A 19,551-nucleotide genomic window follows, 5' to 3' on the forward strand; every position below is an offset into this window, starting at 1 on the left:
GGTTTCAAGTATCAATCAATGTAACTTGAATTGGGAGTCTTTCTTGATGGTTATCTGATCAAAGGCAAAATTGACAGAGTATTTTTCCAGCCTACAAATTTATTAACTGTGAAAAAATGTAGAAATGGAATTTCTTAATCTTTGCAAATGTGGTTTATTCCTCCATTCTTTACTGCTAACCCTTGGAGTCAAATACTCAGTTTGGAGTGACACATCTTATTTTGTCTTTTCAGCCAGTGATGACCTCTGAAATCTGATCAGTATTATTGAATCTCTTACTTTACATGTAAGATTTTTTAAATAACATTTTCTATGTAACATGGGCTTCCCTTGTGGCTCAGTTGGTAAAGAATCCGACTGCAACTCGGGAGGCCTAGGTTTGATCCCTGGGTTGGGAAGATCCCCTGGAGAAGGGATAGACTACCCACTCCAGTATTCTGGCCTGGAGAATTCCATGGACTATACAGTCCATGGGGTCACAAAGAGTTGGACACAACTAAGCAACTTTCATATCATTTCATGTAACATTGCTTTTCTAACACCTTCACTTTTCTGCCTTAAGCTTCCTTCTTCACCTACCCCATTCTGGCTCCCTGGTTTATTTGCTTTTTTGATCCTGGGCTTTCTCTAAGACTTTTCTGTTGAAATCTGAAAGAATTAAGCAAGTGAGTCAGAAATCACTTCTTGTCAAGAACAGTGCCAGAAAACTAGCGGTTTTGTGTTCAGTGGGAAAGCATTTACCCTTTCTTCACTTCTTGCCACTTGAAAGGAAATCCATCTCTTTCTCCTCTTTGAATTTAATTCCCCAATCTCTATTCCAAAATAGAAAAAGATCAGGAAGAACATACAAATGTTGGACATCCAGTCTCGGCCACATATCATATTTATCACCTTTAATGTCCCCTTAATGTCTTTGTGTATTGCCTTCCTAACTGAGCTATGACTCTGCTAGTAAAAATTATGTGACTCATGTCCAAGTCCACATTTAGCAAAATTTCTAAAGCTTTGTTAGTGTGCAAGGCAATGAATATGAAATGAGGTCTGTGTTCTTTATTTGGATTAAGTTTAAAGCTTTTCAAATAACACCATCTGAAAATGTCAGTATGACAGAGCCGCTATCCCTATGTGGGGCCGGGGGCGGGGGGAACATACCCATGGGGTGCAGGACCGAGGAGGGAGATCCACTGTTTATCTTACTATCTTATAGCGCTCTTATACGTGCTGCCACACGGCATTTTATGTATGAATGAAGTAAAGTTACAGATAAACATCAGGGGAAATTTTCAGATGGAGAACAATCTGGTTTAATCGTTAAGTCATGTCCAACTCTTGCTTTACATGTAAGATTTTTCTTGCATTCCCAAGGACTATAGCCCACCAGGCTCCTCTGTCCATGGGATTCTCCAGGCAAGAATACTGGGGTGGGTTGAACGATCTAGAGAAGGCTCAAATGATAGTAATTAGTATGAGACAGTGTGGGTCAGGGGCCAAAAAATTCTGGTCCAAGGGCCAAGTTGGGCCTATTTTTGTAAATAAAGTTTTATTGGAACACAGCCATGCTTTTCATTTACATATTGTTTTCTGGCTGCTTTCCTATTACAAGGCAGGGTTGAGTAGTGGTGACAGAGACTGTGTGACCCACACTGCCTAAAGTATTTACCATGTATCTCTTCAAAGAAAAAGCTTACCAACCCTGGTGTAGAAGATTGCAGGTTTCTACCCAGAATCTATTCTTCTCTCTTTCTTTCCCAACAGGGTCTTGATTTATCTATGTTCCTCCTCTTCCCCCATGCAGCTCAAGTGTTCCAAGGCACGTGCACCCTCCTTCAACCCTGACTGGTCCACAGGTGGGTCTATCAAGTTTGCCAATTCCAGAAGGATGAGAGCCAGTCAGTGCATGGAAATCTCCCAACCACAGAGATGGTTTCAAAAATGGGTATAGACTCCAACTGGAATTATGTGAGGAGAAGACAGCATTGTCTCAGATATTATGCAGTGCTGCAGCCATTTTGCCACCATGAAGAAAGCCAGGAGGAACTATAGACAGTTACAGAGGGGGGTGCAGCTGAGAGAAATGCAGAGAAAGAGAGCTGGAAGCCACAGATTCAGATATCTTTGGTGACTGACTTATTTCTGGACTTCCAATTACTTGAACCAATTTTTTTAGGTCATTTGCGTACTAGGTTTTTCTGTTATCTTCAACACAAAGACTTCTAACCAATAGAAATATTCCATTTATCTCATAAAAGTATCACAGAAGTTTGAGTTCACCTTATTTTTTTGTAATGGGCTTCCCAGGTGGTACAGTTGTTAAGAATCTACCTCCAATGAGGGAGATGCAGGAAACATGGATTCAATCCCTGTCAGGAAGATCCCCTGGAGAAGGAAATGGCAACCAACTCCAGTATTCTTGCCTGGAAAACCCCATGGACAGAGGAGCCTGGCAGGCTACAGTCCATGGGGTTGCAAAGAGTTGGACAGGACTGAGCTCACGTATTTCTTTGTAGCCCGAACAATGTCTCCCCATCTGGACAGAACCTCCACCCACTCCTTTCTATTAGTATCTCCTGGCAGCTGCCTCTTTGAGTGATTGTTCAGCAATATGTTTAAAGGAGGACACCCTGGCCCAACTCTTCAAATCTCAGGATCCAAAGTGGTCACTCTTTGGTATCCTGTTAGGTCTCATAACTGTTGTCCTCTTAACTCTTTGACTGCAGGTCAGGATACCTGTGTGTAATGCCCCAGGTTTGCATCTTCCGCTAGTTTCCTAGTTGTTACTCTCAGAAGTCCAACATTCTTAATATGGTTCACAGGATGCTCTGTGTTCTGTCCACCGCCCTAGCTTCATCCTGAAGCCATTTCCCTCTTCCAATCTACTTTCCAGTTACACTGTTTTCTAGTACTTTCTCAAAGGAGCCACACTCTTGGGTCTCTAAACATTTAAGCATTACTGTTCTATTTGCCCAGCATCCTCTTCTTTCCAATTTTCACCTACTTTGGTTCATCCTTCCAATTTCAGCCCAACGGTTGCTTCCTCAAAGATGACTGATGTGACACCAGGACTAGTGTAGCTCTATGACCAGCTCCCATCCACTGCACCCTTCCATCTTCATAACATCCTCATCTTTGTAGCTACTAACTCAAAATCCATATTCACAGGCATGCTGGAAGCTCCAGAAAAGCACAGTCCTAGTTATGTTGTTATTGTTCCCTATCAGGTCCTGGTTCTCAGCACAGTGTCTGGCACAGAGGTGACCCTCAATATATATGGCTCATGACTAAATGAATAGTTTTGACTATTTTAAAATGGAAGTTATGGACCCGATCCATGTTTAAAGGCAGAGTACATTTCTGATGACTCATGTCTAGTGACTTGAAGAGAATGTCGAGAGTAATAAATATTCCCTGACTCCCTGTTTTCTAGAAAACATGCAGAGCATCAGCCTTATGACAACCATTTATATCTTAATTATAAGATATCAGGCTCTCAACCAGTCCTTCAGTACCCATGAGTTCCAGTTTCTAAAGTTCCTCAAAGTACATTGTATTCATCTTGCTCTTCTGATGAGAAAACTGAGATGTAAAGAGAAGTAACTTAACTTGCTAGTTATGTGCAAACCTTTTCACTGCCACAGACCATCATGTTGATTTTCAAACCTAGAGAACAACTTTGCTCGTCTAGTAAGTGAAGAGTCTGTGGTTGCTTGGGTTACCTTGTATCCAGGTCTGGACTCACGTGTGTGTGTCTACACAAGCTGCCATGGAGTATTATACCCTCTCAAAATTCCTATGCTGAAACTCTCCAAATGTACTAATATTTGTGTTTTTTAAAATAATTTTTACTGGAGTACAATTGATTTAAAATGTTGTGTTAGTTTCAGATGTACAGCAAGGTGAATCAGTTATACATAGATCCACTCTTTTTTAGATTCTTTTCCCATATAGGCTATTACAGAGTATTGAGTAGAGTTCCTTGGGTTCATAATACATTTGAAAATACATAGAGCTTAAAAATTTCATTGATCAGAGGTATAGACTGTCTCAGTTTCAGCCTCAGCTTTATGGACTCCCAAGGTTCATGTGTGTTAGAACACTCTCTTGTGGGTCAACCAGATGTCAATTTGCCTGTGGAAAGGTAGAGCTCCTTGAATGAGTTTATTCTAAGATAAAGAAAATCCAGGGGTATGGGATTTTTTGAATAAGCTTCTTAAAGTTTCAAGTCAATATAGAAGCAGGACCATTCTGAGTTTTTTAGACTCTTTTACTCTGCCGAACCAAATGGACCATTTGCCCCATGTCTGAGTCCTTTGTTAAAGGGAGGACAATACATGGAAATAGAATGAGCCAGTCCAATAAACCTTTTAAGAGAATACAGCACAAATGATATTAAATCAGATCTATTCCAACTGACTATTATAATACACTGGAGAAGGCAATGGCACCCCACTCCAGTACTCTTGCTTGGAAAATCCCATGGATGGAGAAGCCTGGTAGGCTACAGTCCATGGGGTCACACAGAATCAGACATGACTGAAGTGACTTAGTAGCAGCAGCAGCATTATAATACACAGTCTACTTCATTACACATCCTAGGAAGTGCTGGCACCTTGAAGATGGAGAAAGTGATGCTTATCAAGAGATGCTTGTGCATGGTAGGATGGCAAGTACTGAGGTGTGCTCAGGAGAAATAAAGGTGTTCAGCAGATGATGGGCAGAAGACAAAGGAACCCAGTGGGAGATAGAAGTACCTGGTAGCCAGGACAGGCAGAAATGGGACTAGAAAGGAGAATGGAAAGGAAAAGCAAGCGAAGAAGGTACCTAACAAGATGGTTGACTTATTTATGGAAATACGTGAGCCACACCACCATAACATGCTTGGGGTGGATTTTCTGGGGTCTGCAGTCTGTGTGGATAGAGGGCAAGCAGCAAGACCTGGATATGAGCTAAAGAAACTCGTTTTAGTCAGGTTACTGAAGAAGTAGTTTACAGAGTGATGGGAGGACCAGGGGAAGAGATACAAAAAGCAGGTGTGGAGCACTGGAAAATTTCTTAATTCTCCTTAAAAATTAAGCACTTACTCGGAATATTGATATCCTCAACAAAATAAAATAACTTTAATAATAGAATTTATTTTTAAAATAGAATAGCTAATAACAGATTCTGGAGAACCTGGACTTCTAAGTGAAGGAGGAAGGGAAAAGAGTAAAATCAAAAGAATGGACCAGAGGGAAATTCAAGAGAACCTGAGCTTCCAGGAAGAAGCACAGAAAGGAGCCCAGAAGTCGGGGGGTGGGTGGATGATGCCTGCCCTATGATCACTGTCAAGGTAACCATGGCAATCAACATGGAGCAGGCATGCTTCCCCTTGGGTGGATTCACAAGAAAGGAGTTTTACAGACACGTCCGGTATAATTTGGTTGCCTAAATATTCTATGAAGTATTAGGAACGTTGAACTCTGTTCAACATTCCTGGGGAATTTTCATTCACATAATAAAAAAATACAAGCTGCGACGTGGGTGATGTGACAACCCCGGAAAGCCCATTGGATCCAAGCATCCAGACTTCACTGCAGCAGAGGATAATCTTTGAAAAATTAGTCCGGGATTTGGTGATGTACAAATTCAGCTAAAGTGACAGATTTATGTGGCCCGGGATGATCCTGGTTTTGAAATGTAACATGAAATGCCAGACAGTGAGTGTTCCGAGACCACCAGCATCGGAGAGGCCTCTCCACTGGGCTGACGCATTATTTACGTTCAGCCCGCTTTGCACATCGAGCAGTTTCATTTTCAAAGTGAAGACCGGGGTCCTTGACTTCTAAACGGGAATTCTAGGCTGACCTCGGAGACATGTGCTTTCCTAACACACCCGGTTGGCACTGGTTCTAGGGTTGAGTTTGGGCAGAAGACACACCACACACTGTTTGCTTGTCATTGTTTGACTTTATTTACAAATCGTAAGCACGGCTGGGCCGCTGAGCACATCTCTCACTAAGGCTCTTGCCAGCCCAGAACAGATGGAGACATAAGTCAGGCCCAACTCTCTTCCTCTGCACCATCCCGTGGGAGGGTCCCAGGTCCCCTTGTACCATGTAAGTAGTTACTCTCTCCCCATGCACGCCCAGGGCTGACCCCACTTTGGGGCTGGAAGGAGAACAAGGGCTGCCAACTCGAGAGAGTGTTAAAAAGATGTTGATGCTTTACATGTATTGTTTATTTAAAAAAAAAAAAAAAGTACACTAAAAAAAACCCCTAAATGTCTGAGGGGAAAATAGAATGGATAAGATTTATTCAGTCCTTCAAAAGAAGAAAAGAAATGCGTATAATAAAATGGCAGAAATAAACTCAGGCTTATCAATAATCACAATAAGTATAATTGAGTAAAAGTCCTCATTGAAAAATGGAGTTAAAAATATAAAAATAAATTTTTTTTTGCTTTTAGAAGAAAAACACATGAACACCAAAAAGAAACATATTGAAAGATAAAGATGGAAAAAGAGTCAAATACAAACTATACAAACTATTTCTGTTTGTATATAGAAGAAAAATGTAATTTGATAATTCACAGAGGAGATAAACCAGAAGGCCATGAAACAATGGGGAAAATAGTTCAGCTCTACTAACTCTACTAACAAGTAGCCAAATACTAACCGCTCCAGTGTTCTCGCCTGGAGAATCCCAGGGACAGGGGAGCCTGGTGGGCTGACGTCTGTGGGGTCGCAGAGAGTCGGACACGACTGAAGTGACTCAGCAGCAGCAGCAGTCAAATTAGAGAGAGGAAAGAGAGGAGGGAGAAGGGACGTGAGGAGAACAGAGAAAGAGCAAAGGTTGGGGGGAGGTGGGGCGAGGGGGTGATGGCACATGTCAGCACAGTCTCATTCAAGGCAGTTAAAGTTACGCAGTTGATTCTACTTTAAATAAAATTATACCTTTCTCAATGAAAACCCAACAGGAAATATACATAACATGGTTATATACATAACTGGCAAAATCACCAAGCAGAGCTAGAGCTCCATCACTAGAACCCATGAGGTCTGAGATTTAGCTCCGTGCTTCTCCTACACCACAGGCCTCCCAGGTGCCACAAGTGGTAAAGAATCCACCCACTGGTGCAGGAGATGCAAGAGACACGGGTTCGACCCCTGGGTCGGGAAGATCCCCTGGAGTAGGAAGTGACAATCCACTCCAGTATGCTTGCCTGAAAACATCTCATGGACAGAGGAGCCTAGTGGGCTACAGTCCATAGGGTCACAAGGAGTGGGACACAACTGAACACCCCTTTCTTCCTTCTCCTGCATTACAGTAGCTCCAAAACTTAGCCAGAGAGAATAGTCAGGAACCTTCATTAAAATTCCCAGTTACATGACCTGTTCTTTTTCAGATGTTTAAACCACAGATGTGAAATGTTCACTCATTTTTGATATCTGTCCAGTTCTACCAAGATACCTAGCATCTATTTTTAAAGAGATTGCTGGGGAGCCCTCGACAGTGGGTGATAGAGAGCCAAAAGATTAAATATTTATCTTCCAAAAGGTTCCGACTTCAGATATTGGCTAAACAATGAGATTCCTGAACTGGAAGGTTGGGACAAGCTCTTGCAACATGGAAAATTTGCTCCCTTCCACCTGGTAAACGCTGCCAGGCTGGCGGTGGCATCTGGGTGAATAGATCCAGAAACCAGTTTCCAATAAACAGGGACTCTCGAGCCACAAAACTCTAGGCAAAGGGCCATCAGGGATGGCTATTAAGAGATGGTCTGGAGCCATGTCCCCCTACCATGGGTTTAGAGGAAACTTTCAAGTAATTTCCATCTTGTTTGGTCTAAGGAGGGTATTTATTAAAAGAAAGCTGCATGCTCTCACCCAAGTGGAGATGTGGTTTCTGAAGATACCAAGAGGGCAAGGACTGAGATGAGTATTTCATAATTTCTCAAGCTTTAAACTAAATTGTGAATAAAATGGTGAGTTGATCAGCCTTGTTTATCAAATCAGAAAGTGTCATGAAGCAGAATTAATGAGTTTATTACAGTGCTTTCTCTCTAATCATGGGATGATCAAAATACCAAGGAAATTTCGAATTCTCAGACACAGAAATGAGGATTTGCTTATAAAGGAAGCGATTATGTTTGAAAGGACTCACTGACCCTGTAAGCCACATCAATAAGAATGAACATTCAAGTAACCCTGAATCCACACTGACAACCAGAGATGCAAAGGTGCTTTGCTTCAAAATGCAATGATTTTCCTGAGTGTTTGTTTCACGCTGTGTCTCAAGGAATCCTTGATATGGGCAATTTAACTGCCTAACCTGTCTAACTGGGGCAGCTTTAAATAAAATACAATACACTGTCAACAGTTTTAGAAAAGTACAATGCTGGAAAGAATATGAGAAAGAATAGTGATATATATGTATAGGCTTCTCCAGTGGTTCAGACAGTAAAGAATCCGCCCACAATGCAGGAGACCCACCACATTCACTGACAGACTGCACCCTGCTTCAGTCACACCAAATTAAGACAATAACAGGAGGCTCTGTGCTTAGGACAAGCAGGCCCCTTAGATAGTTAGATGTGTATTTCAGTAACCATTTTAATGAACTCAAGTGCTTGCATATTCCCATACATTGCTGTTTTTGTTCAGCCACTAAGTTGTGTCCGACTCTATGTGACCCCATGGACTATAGCCAGGCTCCTCTATCCTTTGCTACTTCCCGGAGTTTGCTCAAATTCATGTCCATTGAGTCAGAGATGCTATCTAAACATCTCATGTTCTGCCTCCCCCTTCTCCTGCCCTCAATCTTTCCCAGCATCAAGGTCTTTTCCAATGGGTCGGCTCTTCACATCAGGTGGCCAAAGTATTGGAGCTTCAGCATCAGTTTTTCCAATGAATGTTCAGGGTTGATTTCCTTCAGTATTGACTGCTTTGAAATCCTTGCTGTCCGAGGGACTCTCAAGAGTGATCTCCAGCACCACAATTCCAAAGCATTAATTTTTCAGTGCTCAGCCTTCCTTATGGTCCCATACATAGACAAGCGCTAGAAGCACTGAGATGTCAGTCCTTTGTGACCAGCATTAATCTTTAGCTGTGACATATTCCCTAGCCCTGTCCCCCAACCCCCCCCAAAAAATCACATATAAACTGGCTTCTCCCTCTACCTCTTTGGAACAGTTCCCTCAAGCTACTGAGAGGCTATCTTCCAGGCTCTGATTCTCAGCAAGGCCCCAGAGGGACTTCCCTGGTGGCTCAGATGGTAGAGAACCCACCTGTCGATGCAGGAACCACGGGTTCGATTCCTGGGTCGGGAAGATCCCCTGGAGAAGAAAATGGCAACACACTCCAGTATTCCTACCTGGGAAATCCCATGGACAGAGCAGCCTGGTGGGCTGCAGTCCACGGGGTCACAAAAGAGTCAGACATGACTCAGAGGCTAAAACAACAACAAAGGCTCCAGCTAAGACAAACTCACAGCTCTGACACTGTGCACTTCTCTTTCAGCTGACAACACAATACTGAAGCCAGGAAATCGACACTGGTATAATACTGTTAACCGGACTACAGATGTTATTCGGTTATCGCCAGCTTTTACCTGCACTCATACCTGTGTGTCTATGCAGTGGGATCCCATGTGTAGATTCGTGTGATCACCATGGTAATCAGTGCGCAGGACAGTCAGTCACCACAAAGGAACTGCCTCACGTTGCCCCTTGCTGGCCCCACCCAGTCCCCACTCAATTTCTTTGAAATCACATGCATTCTCCATTTTTATATTTGGAGAATGCTTCATAAACGGAATGTATGCCACCTTTTAAGACTGGCATTTCTCAGTAAGCACAAGCTCATTGAGAGGCATCTAAAATGTTCCCTTTCTTCTTTTTAATAATATTTATTTGGCTGCACCAGGTCTTAGTTGCAGCACTCTGGATCTTCAACCTTCATCGTGGCATGTGGGATCTAGTTCCCTGACCAGGGATTGAACCTGGGGCCTTTGCATTAGGAGTGCAGAGCCTCGGCCACCAGACCACCAGGGAACTCCCTGTTTCCCATCTTTCTATCACAGATTAGTATTCCATTATTTAAGTGTACCAGAGTGTCTTTAACCATTTCCTTGTTGAAGGACATTTTTGGATTTTATGAATAAAGCTGCTATGAACATTAGTGTACAGGTCCTTGAGTGAAGCTTTTATTTCTCGGGGATGAATGTCCAGGAGTAAGATGGCTGGGCTGCATGCTAAGTGTATGTTTACTCTGGTGAGAGCCGGCCAGTTTGTCCAGCAGCTGTCACATCTTACATTCCCACCAGCAAAGAAGAAGAGATCCAGATTCTCCACATCTTCACCAGCATTTTGTGTTATCGCTACTTTTTCTTTTAGCTGTAACAGGTGTTGTTGTTTCATCATGGTTTTAGCCCACATTTCCCTAGTGGCTAGTCATGTGGACACCTTTTCATATGCTTTTCTGCTTTCTGTATGCTCTTTGTTGAAATGCCTCTTCTTGTCTGTATGTGTTTGCTAGGGGTACTGTAACAAAATACCAGAGACTGGATAGCTTCAGCAATCAGTTTTTCTGCAATTCTGGAGACTAGAAGCCTCAGATCAAGGTGTTGGTGGGTTTGGTTTCTCCAGGGGCCCCTCTCCTTGGCTTGCAGGATGCTGCCTTCTCACTGTCCTCACATAGGCTTTCCTGTGTGTGTCCAGATTTCCTCGTCTTATGAGGACACCCCAGTCAGATCGGAGCAGGACCCACCCTAATGGCCTCATTTTAAATTCATTTGCCTCTTTCAAGGCCCTACTTCCAATTACAGTCACATTCAGAGGTCCTGGCTGTCAGGGCTTCTTCAATTTCTATCAATTTCTGGCTGCTCATTTGCTCAGTCGTGTCTAACTCTTTGCGACCCCATGGACTGTAGCACACCAGGCTCCTCTGTTCTCTACTATCTCCTGGAGTTTGCTCAAATTCATGTCAGTTGAGTCAGTGATGCCATCTAACCATCTCATCCTTTGCCACCCCCTTATCCTTTTGCTTTCAGTCTTTCCCAGCATCAGGGTCTTTTCCAATGAGTAGGCTCTTCATATCAGGTGGCCAAAGTATTGGAGCTTCAGCCTCAGCATCAGTCCTTTCAATGAATATTCAGGGTTGATCACCTTTAGGATTGACTGGTTTGATTCCTTGCAGTCCAGGGGACTCTCAAGAGTCTTCTCCAGCACAGTTCAAAAGCATCAGTTCTTTGGTGCTCAACCTTCTTTATGGTCCAACACTCATATCTGTGCATGACAACTGGAAAAACCTTAGCTTTGATTATACCAACGTTTGTTGGCAAAGTGATGTCTCTGCTTTTTAAGAATAGGATTTTTACAATAGGACTCCTCAAACTCAAATGTTTACATGAACCAACTGGGATCTTTTAAAAATGAAAATTCTCTTCCAATAGGTCTTGGGTTGCCTTGATAGTTTTCATTTCTAACAATCTCCCCATTGATGCCATTGCTGCTGGTCCAAGAACCACATTTTGAGCAACAGAGTTTTAGAATTCAATGTTCCTCTGATATCCAGTAATAATAACTAGGTAACAAATTGTGGCTTCTTTTTTTATCAGCGAAAAGAACACCTAAATTTAAAGTATCACTAGAACACATGGGTTAACTTATGTTTGGCATCTTTGTGTCCTTATTTCCATGGTTCTAATTTTCTATTTTTATTTCTAGTCTTTATTTCTGTACATGTATTCTTGTAAATTTTCTCAAAACCTTTCTAGAACAAGGTGAACTATAAATAAAGATACGTGATTAAATGTACCCAGGAAGAATTCCATCCATTTTTCCCTTCAACTTTCAAAATCAACGTTTCTTGGCTTATATTATAAATGAAGAAATACATCATTTTGTACAGTATTACAGATTTGGAGTACACCTTGGCTATTTTTCCTAAATTATTCATGACTTCCATATTGACAATTACTTTCTCCTTGTTAAAAGAGGTTCTGGTGTGCTAGGCAATGCTTAGGACAGAATCTTCAGTATGATATTGCTTAATACATATTTGCAAGATGAATTACTTGCTACAAATATTATATCCTTATTATTAGCAACACAGTTCAAAATGCATTTGGTTGGAGCCCTTGTGGGACTTTCCTGGTGGCTCAGTTGGTAAAGAACCCCCCTGCCAGTGCAGGAGATGCAAGAGATGCAGGTTCGATCCCTGGGTTGGGAAGATCCCAAGGAGGAGGGAACGGCAACCCACTCCAGTATTCTTGCCTGGAAAATCCCATGGACAGAGGAGCCTGGTGGACTATAGTCAATGGGGTCACAAATGAGTCCGACACGACTGAGCTCACACGCACGCGTGGAGCCCTTGTGCACCATTGGTAGAAATGTAAAATGGAAAGACCACTGTGGAAAACATTATGGTAGTTCCCCCCAAAATTAAAAACTAGATTGACCATGTTATCCAGAAATTCTACTTCTGGGTATAAATACAAAAAAAAAAAAAAACTGAAAGCAGGTTCTCAGAGATATTTGTACACCGATATTCATAGCAGCCTCATTCACAATAGCTAAAACATGGCAATAACCCAAGTGTCCGCTGATGGATGGATAAAGAACAATGTGGTCTGTACATACAATGGAGTGTTATTCAGCCTTAAAAAAGGAAAGAAATTCTGACAGCTATTACTGCTACAATGGATGAACCTTGAGGACAATATTTTCAGTGAAATAGGCCAGTCACAAAAGACAAATGGTATTATTCCACTTAGATACGATACTTAAACTATTCAAATTCCTAGAGACAGAAAATAGGATGGTGGTTCCCAGGGGATTAGGAGAAAAGGGAGAGTTATTATTTAAAGGAGACAGAATTGTTTTGCAAGATGAAAGGAGTTCTGGAGATGGTTCACAAAACAGGAATCTTTAATACCACTGAAGTGTACAGTTAAACATAACTATAGTGATACATCTTATGTGTGTGTGTGTGTGTGTGCTCAGTAGCTCAGTCATGTCTGACTCTTTGCAACCCTTTGTACTGTAGCCCACCACGCTCTCTGTCCATGGGATTTCCCAGGCAATGATACTGGAGTGGGTTGCCATTCCCTCCTTCAGGGGATCTTCCCAACCCAGGGACTGAACCCACACCTCCTGTGTCTTCTGCATTTCAGGCAGATTCTTTACCATTGAGCCACCAGGGAAACCCCGTCTTACATATACTTTGCCACAATTATAAACAGGGGGAAATGTATTAGGTATTCAGTGTTTTTAAATGAAATCTAATGTTCATCAGTTGCAGAAAGAGATGCTTCCATCATGATAATACTTGGCATCTGTGCCCATTTTTAAATTGTATTTGCACTGCCTTGGTTTAGCCATGCAATTCACAATGGATTTCAACAACAATTTAACTTCTTTCTTTCTTCTTTTGCCAGATGACTTCCCATTAGGATGCTCTGCCTATGAAAATCTCTTCCATTTGCTTTTTGTTTAGTGGTAAAAGCCAATTTTAAAAATTATTTTTTTAACTGAAGTATAGTTGATTTATAATGTGTTAATTATTGCTGTTTAGCCAAGTGATTCCGTTATACATGTATATATGCACTGTTTTTAAAAATATTCTTTTCCACTGTGGTTTATCACAGGATATTGAATATAGTTCCCTGTGCTCTATAGTAGGACCTTAAAAAAAAATTAGCTTCAACTAATCCTTCAAGAAAATTGCTTTATGAAGTTGTGTTAATTTCTGCTATTCAACAGCATGACTCAAGTATAAGTATACATACACCCCCTCCCTCTTGAGCTTCCATCCCACTCCCCGCATCCTGCCCCTCTCGGTCGTCACAGAGCACAGAGCTGAGCCCCTGTGCTATAGAGCAGCTTCCCACTAGCTGTCCACTTCACACGTGGCAGTGGACACACGTCAATCCCAATCTCCCAGTGAGTCCCACCCTCGCCTTCGCCGCCGCGTCCACAAGTCTGTTCTCTACATCTGTCTCTCTTCCTGGCCTGCAAGCAAGTTCACCAGTATCATGTTGTTTATCCAGTCTATATATAAAAGCTTACATCTGCTAACCCCAACCTCTCATCCCCTTCACAACCACAAATCTCTTCTCAATGTCCATGATTCTATTTCTGTTTCCTAGATAGGTTCATTTTGTGCCCTATTTTAGACTCCACATATAAGTGATTTCATATGGTCTTTGTCACTTTCTGACATACTTCACTTAGCATGATAATGTCCAGTTGCACCCATGTTGCTGCAAATGGCATGATTTCATTCTTTTTTATGGCTGAATAGTATTCCACTGCTAATCCTAGCATTTGGCAAAGTGAGTTGAGCTTAGTTGCTGCTTAATAATGTTTAAATAAGCAAGTGGATAACTATGCCTTTTAAAACCAAGGAATGCAACTTTCTGCCCTTCTATTTGACCCAATTCTTATAAAAAGCTTTATACTTTCAAATGGAATGTCTTATCACAAATTTGAAAATGTCTTTCACAGTCTCTTCAACGAATGGTGCTGGGAAAATGGGACAGTCACATGTAAAAGAAACAAAATTAGATCATTCATTAACTCCATACACAAAAATAAGCTCAAAATGGATTAAAGACCTATTGTGAACCCAGATACTATCAAACTCCTAGAGGAAAAGAGAGGCTAAGCACTCTCTGACATAAATCACAGTAGCCTCTCTTCCCATCCATCTCCCAGAATAATGGTAATAAAAGCAAAAATAAATGAAAATGTCGTTCAGATTATAAATTCATGCCTGTGATGTATTTCTGAGTTCGCTGGGCTGTATTGTTTTCTCACACTCTTTGCCTTAGGATACACAGATCTCTGAGACCACAGAATCGTCCTCACGTTAAGAACCATGAGCAACACATTCTGTGCAGACTTTGTCCTACTGTCACCCTAGGTACTAGTCTGCATTTTTATGTGAGTTTTTCTGTTTGTTTTTGTACAGAAAGCCCAGTGTTGAGTGATTAGTAAGTGGTCTATGGACAGGCTTTTGAAATCACTGTGAATGCTGGAGGAGACTCCTTTTCATTTACTGAGACCACTTTACAGCTTTTTAAATGTTCAAAGGGGTTAGCAGCAAGTCACGTCTGCATATTGAAAACATCATGAATGCATGGAGAACTTCCCGTTGTTCTACCTCGAAGTTCATCCCAGCGACACATGTCCTTTGGCTTCCTTTCAGATGTGGCATTTATTCATTCACTTCTGATCCTGCAGCTGCAATGGAGGGACGGGTGAGGCTTGGCACATCATGTTCTTCTTGTTAAAAAATACAGGCCCCTTCTCAACCTAGCCAGAGGATCTTCACACAGCTCTCCTGAAGCAGACATGTCTGATCCACCACGACTCTTCCTCAGGCACAGGGACAAGTTTCCTTCTCTGTAGGTGATCCACAGAGTTTTTAAATTTTTTGTTGGACTATAGTTGGTTTACAATGTTGTGCTAGTTTCTTCTGCACTGCAAAGTGAATCAGTTATACATATACCCACTCGTTTTTATGTTCGTCTCCCACACAGGTTATCACAGAGCATTGAGTAGACTTCCCTGTGCTATACGGCAGGTCCTTATTAGTTATCTGTTTTATGTAGAGTAGTGTGTACATGTCAATCCCAGTCTATCAACTTATCCCTCCCTCGTCCCCCCCCCCCATAATCATGTCTGTTTTCTACATCAGTGACTATTTCTGCTTTGTAATAACTTCATTTTGTACACGACTCACAGAGTACACGTTGATGTCTATTTTTCCCAGGTCCTAGAATGTGAACGATGGGAAGAGCCCCTTACATAGCCTATAGCTTCAAAGACATGGGCCTCCTTTTCAATGTGTCCCAAGCCAGTTTTTTTTTTTTTTTAACATCAGTGTCCTTGTACAAACACAGAACATTTCTTTTAGTCCAAGTACTTTCGCTTTCAGACCAAGTAAGTGGGATTAACTAATGTTGATCTTCAGGAATATGACAAACGTTTTCTTTCCCCATAATAGCTGCCAGGTTTCCCCTGAATTCCACTTAGCTTGAATCTCCAAATGGGCAATAGATTTCATGACCAGGCCCCCGCTCCTTCTGGGAGCCCTAAATTGAATGAACCAAGATCTCTTGGCCATAAAGGGCACCAATGACCAAGGATGTCTGATTCTGGCCTAATATGAAGCCCCTTTGGAACCAGTCACCTTGGCAATGACATCAAGGCTTTGGGAACAAGGATTGGATTATACCCAATAAATTAAAAGAAACCAGAATCTTGGGAACTTACACACGGGAAGAAAAAAACATTTCAGCTGGTGTAGTGATATAAACTAGCAAGTTATCATTCTAAAGGGGATTGTTGTTGTTTAATCATTAAGTCATGTCCAACTCCGCAAACCCATGCCTGCAGCATGCCACGCTTCCCTGTTCTTCACTATCTCCTAGAGTCTCCTCAAACTTGTGTCCATTGAGTCAGTGATGCCACCCAACCATCTCATTCTTTGTTGCCCCCGTCTCCTCCTGTCCTCAATCTTTCCCAACATTAGGGTCTTTTTCAATGAGTTGGCTCTTTGCATCCAGTGGTCAAAGTATGAGACTCATCAAATTAGGCAGGACCAGTTTCCAATGGAGTTTCTCTAGTAGGATGACACAACAGCCAGAAAATTCTAGAGCTCTCCATGCCTCTCACTGAGAAGCAGAAGTTACCCCTTTGGACTGAGACTCTCATACATTTCAAACATGAAGGAGAGGCTTCACTGGAGGGTCTCATGAGTAGGTGCAAGTTCTTAAGTTTAAAATGCAATTTTACCTATGCATCAAGTTGATGAGCCCACATGTAACGATTCATATTAAAAATTTTATATTAATACAGTTTACAAACAATGTTATACAGATAACATGAATGCTAAGTGTGTATGCTTGGTAGCTCAGCTATGTCTGACTCCTTGTGACCCCATGGACTGTAGCCCGTGAGGCTCCTCTGTCCGAGATTTTCCAGGCAAGAATACTGGAGTGGGCTGTTCATTTCCTTCTCCAACAAGAATGCTAAGTAAGCATCAATGTAATAAAACCCCCTCAGATGACTTGCAGTTCTAAGGTAGTCTCTATGTAAGGAACTCAGACAGACAGCCCTAGGTCATAGTCCTAGGAAGGTCAAAGTCAATTTAGAAGGTAATTCTAGATGGATTCCAACTACTCATACTTATCTCTAAGCATTGACTCAACTGGAAAAAAGCCACAAAACTATGTGTAAAATAAAAATAATAGATAAAGATATAGATGGTTCAAGTACAGATACAGATGATCTCATGTGCCTGGGAAGGGATTTCTTGTTACTCGTAAATCAAAGGAAAGGCTGAGGGAACCAACATCTGGGCCTTGGGACTCAGACTCTGAAGGGCCAGGAAAGAGAGAGATGCTAGTCGAGTGCGCAGACCCTGGGACCAGAGGTCCTGTGCAGCAGCTGGCCCCGTTACTTAGCAACCGTGTGATTCTGGACAGTTACTGAGCCTTTCCGAGCCCAGTGTCTTTGTCTTTAAAATTTTTATGGGATGGCTGGGGATTCCCTGGCAGTTCAGTGATTAGAACTCAGGGCTGTCAATGCCGTTGAGCATGGGTTTGATTCCTGGTCAGGGAACTAAGATCGTGAAAATTGTGCAGCATGGCCAAAAATAAATAAATAAAATGAGGATGGGTAACGTCGGCAGTTACCTCAAGGGTTACTAGCAAGCATTAAATCTTTGTGCAGGATGGAGCTCCAATATTATTCATGATGTCTCTTTTTCTCGCAATTGCTTTTTTCCCACAGGTTTACCTCATTCTCTCCTGCAGAGAGGGGTTCTCTACCTGATAGGCTTCTGAGTAGCTCTCAAGTCAGAATTTCCCGAAGGGAAAAAGCATCTTTCACTCACAGTTAACATGTGGATCTGAGAGGACTCAGATTGGCTGTGCCTGCATCACGTGCTCAACTCTTGAGCCAATCCCAGCTGCTAGAATCTGCCTGAAATGCAGGAGACCCCAGTTTGATTCCCGGGCCAGGAAGATCTCCTGGAGAAGGGATAGGCTACCTACTCCAGTATTCTTGGGCTTCCCTGATGACTCAGTCAGTAAAGAATCCACCTGCAATGTGGGAACCTGGGTTCAATCCCTGGGTTGGGAAGATCCCCTGGAGGAGGGCAAGGCAGCCCACTCCAGTATCGCTGCCTGGAGGATCCCCATGGACAGAGAAGCCTGGTGGGATGCAGTCCATAGGGTCACAAAGAGTCAGACATGACTGAGCTACTAAACACAGGTGCTAGAAGGATGGAATACTGGACCACATCACATGGCAAAGGTGGGGACAGACTATTATTGGAAGAGAAATGGAAACTTACTGGATACACAGAGCAATAGCTATCACAAGTCCTCAAAGGTCCCTTCAGGGCTATGCACCCCTCCCTGCACATGATGATCACCAAATAGTGACTATGTTGCTACAAGTCACTGTATTTAGCTAATGCAGCTGAATATTTACCAAATGAAAGATGTTACATTCTTTTGTTTTTTTAATTGAAGTATAGTTGATTTATAATGTTACTGTGCTACATTCTTTGCTTTGTTCTTTTTTCCGATTTTTTTTTATTATAGTATAATTGCATTCTTATCTAATGCTGACAACATCACTAGGAAGGAAACATTATTATTCACACTTAACTCGTGCAAAAGCAAATACCTAGAGAATTGAAAAACTCTATGAGATTTTGTTGAATTGCCCGCGTTCCCCATGGAATTTAAGATCTAGGAGAGCAGGTATTTTATTTTGCAAATCTCTATATCCATGGTGGCTGGGACAGAAACTCATAGGTAGTTCATGCTCAAAACTTTGTGGTGGAGTGAATGAACAAATGAATGAAACTGCCTCGGATCCTGGAGCTAGTGAGCTGTGCTGGAGAGATTGGCCGAAGTCACAACTCTCAGGTCCTGGGTCACGCTTTTAACCTGAACCAGGTTCAGGTAGAGGTTGGCATGTGGTATGGCTCAAGGGAATTAAGACTGAAAAACGGTTCACATGTTCTCTATGGAAAACCAGACACTCCTCACCTGGGAGGGTAACACACTGGACACCTTAATAGCCTTTGTCCATGGAGCAGCACACGTGGTCCACATGCAGGGATGGGACCCGGGACAGAGATGCTGAAATGGGGAGATGAGGGCGGTGGGGTGGGGAGGGAAGGGCTCTTATAAAAGACTGGCGAATTCTTACACACACAGAGGAGTCTGCGGAGAGCTAGGACGAGGGCAGGTGCAGGAGGAGAAAGGATCCCAAAAAGCTAGAGGAGACAGAAAGGAAGGACACTGGAAGAGGAGGAAAGCAGGGGCCCCCAACGCTTCCCTCGGTTCAGAAGAGGCCCCCGGAGTCAAGCTCAGCTGTCCTTCTTTGCATGCCCCTGGCCAGGCCCCAGCCCGTCCCTCCGCGTCTGAAACAGTGATGAAAGAACTTGATGATCTTGTTTGGCAGCACGTCTTGAGGACGGTTTAGCTGGAAGGAGGCATCTGCTTTATGCCAAGTAACACGTTCTCTGGGCTTAGAGGGAGTTGTCCTAC

The 19,551-nt window shown here is 42.5% G+C and overlaps 1 long non-coding RNA gene across 5 annotated transcripts in view; it reads left to right on the forward strand.

The window, feature by feature from the left end:
- Positions 1-14,902, forward strand: part of LOC122444982 — a 52,085-nt gene extending 37,183 nt beyond the window's left edge. For 2 of the 5 annotated variants that reach the window (XR_006270406.1, XR_006270411.1), the window contains 2 exons: positions 1,796-1,847; positions 13,414-14,724. This is a non-coding gene — a long non-coding RNA (uncharacterized LOC122444982). Of the gene's footprint in view, positions 1-1,795; positions 1,848-13,413; positions 14,725-14,808 lie in introns of those variants that run through there. The other 3 variants (XR_006270407.1, XR_006270412.1, XR_006270409.1) reach the window with 3 other exon arrangements.
- The last annotated feature ends 4,649 nt before the right edge of the window (positions 14,903-19,551 follow it).

This window comes from Cervus canadensis, chromosome 1, assembly GCF_019320065.1.
Source record: "Cervus canadensis isolate Bull #8, Minnesota chromosome 1, ASM1932006v1, whole genome shotgun sequence".
Taxonomy (NCBI): Eukaryota; Metazoa; Chordata; class Mammalia; order Artiodactyla; family Cervidae; genus Cervus; species Cervus canadensis.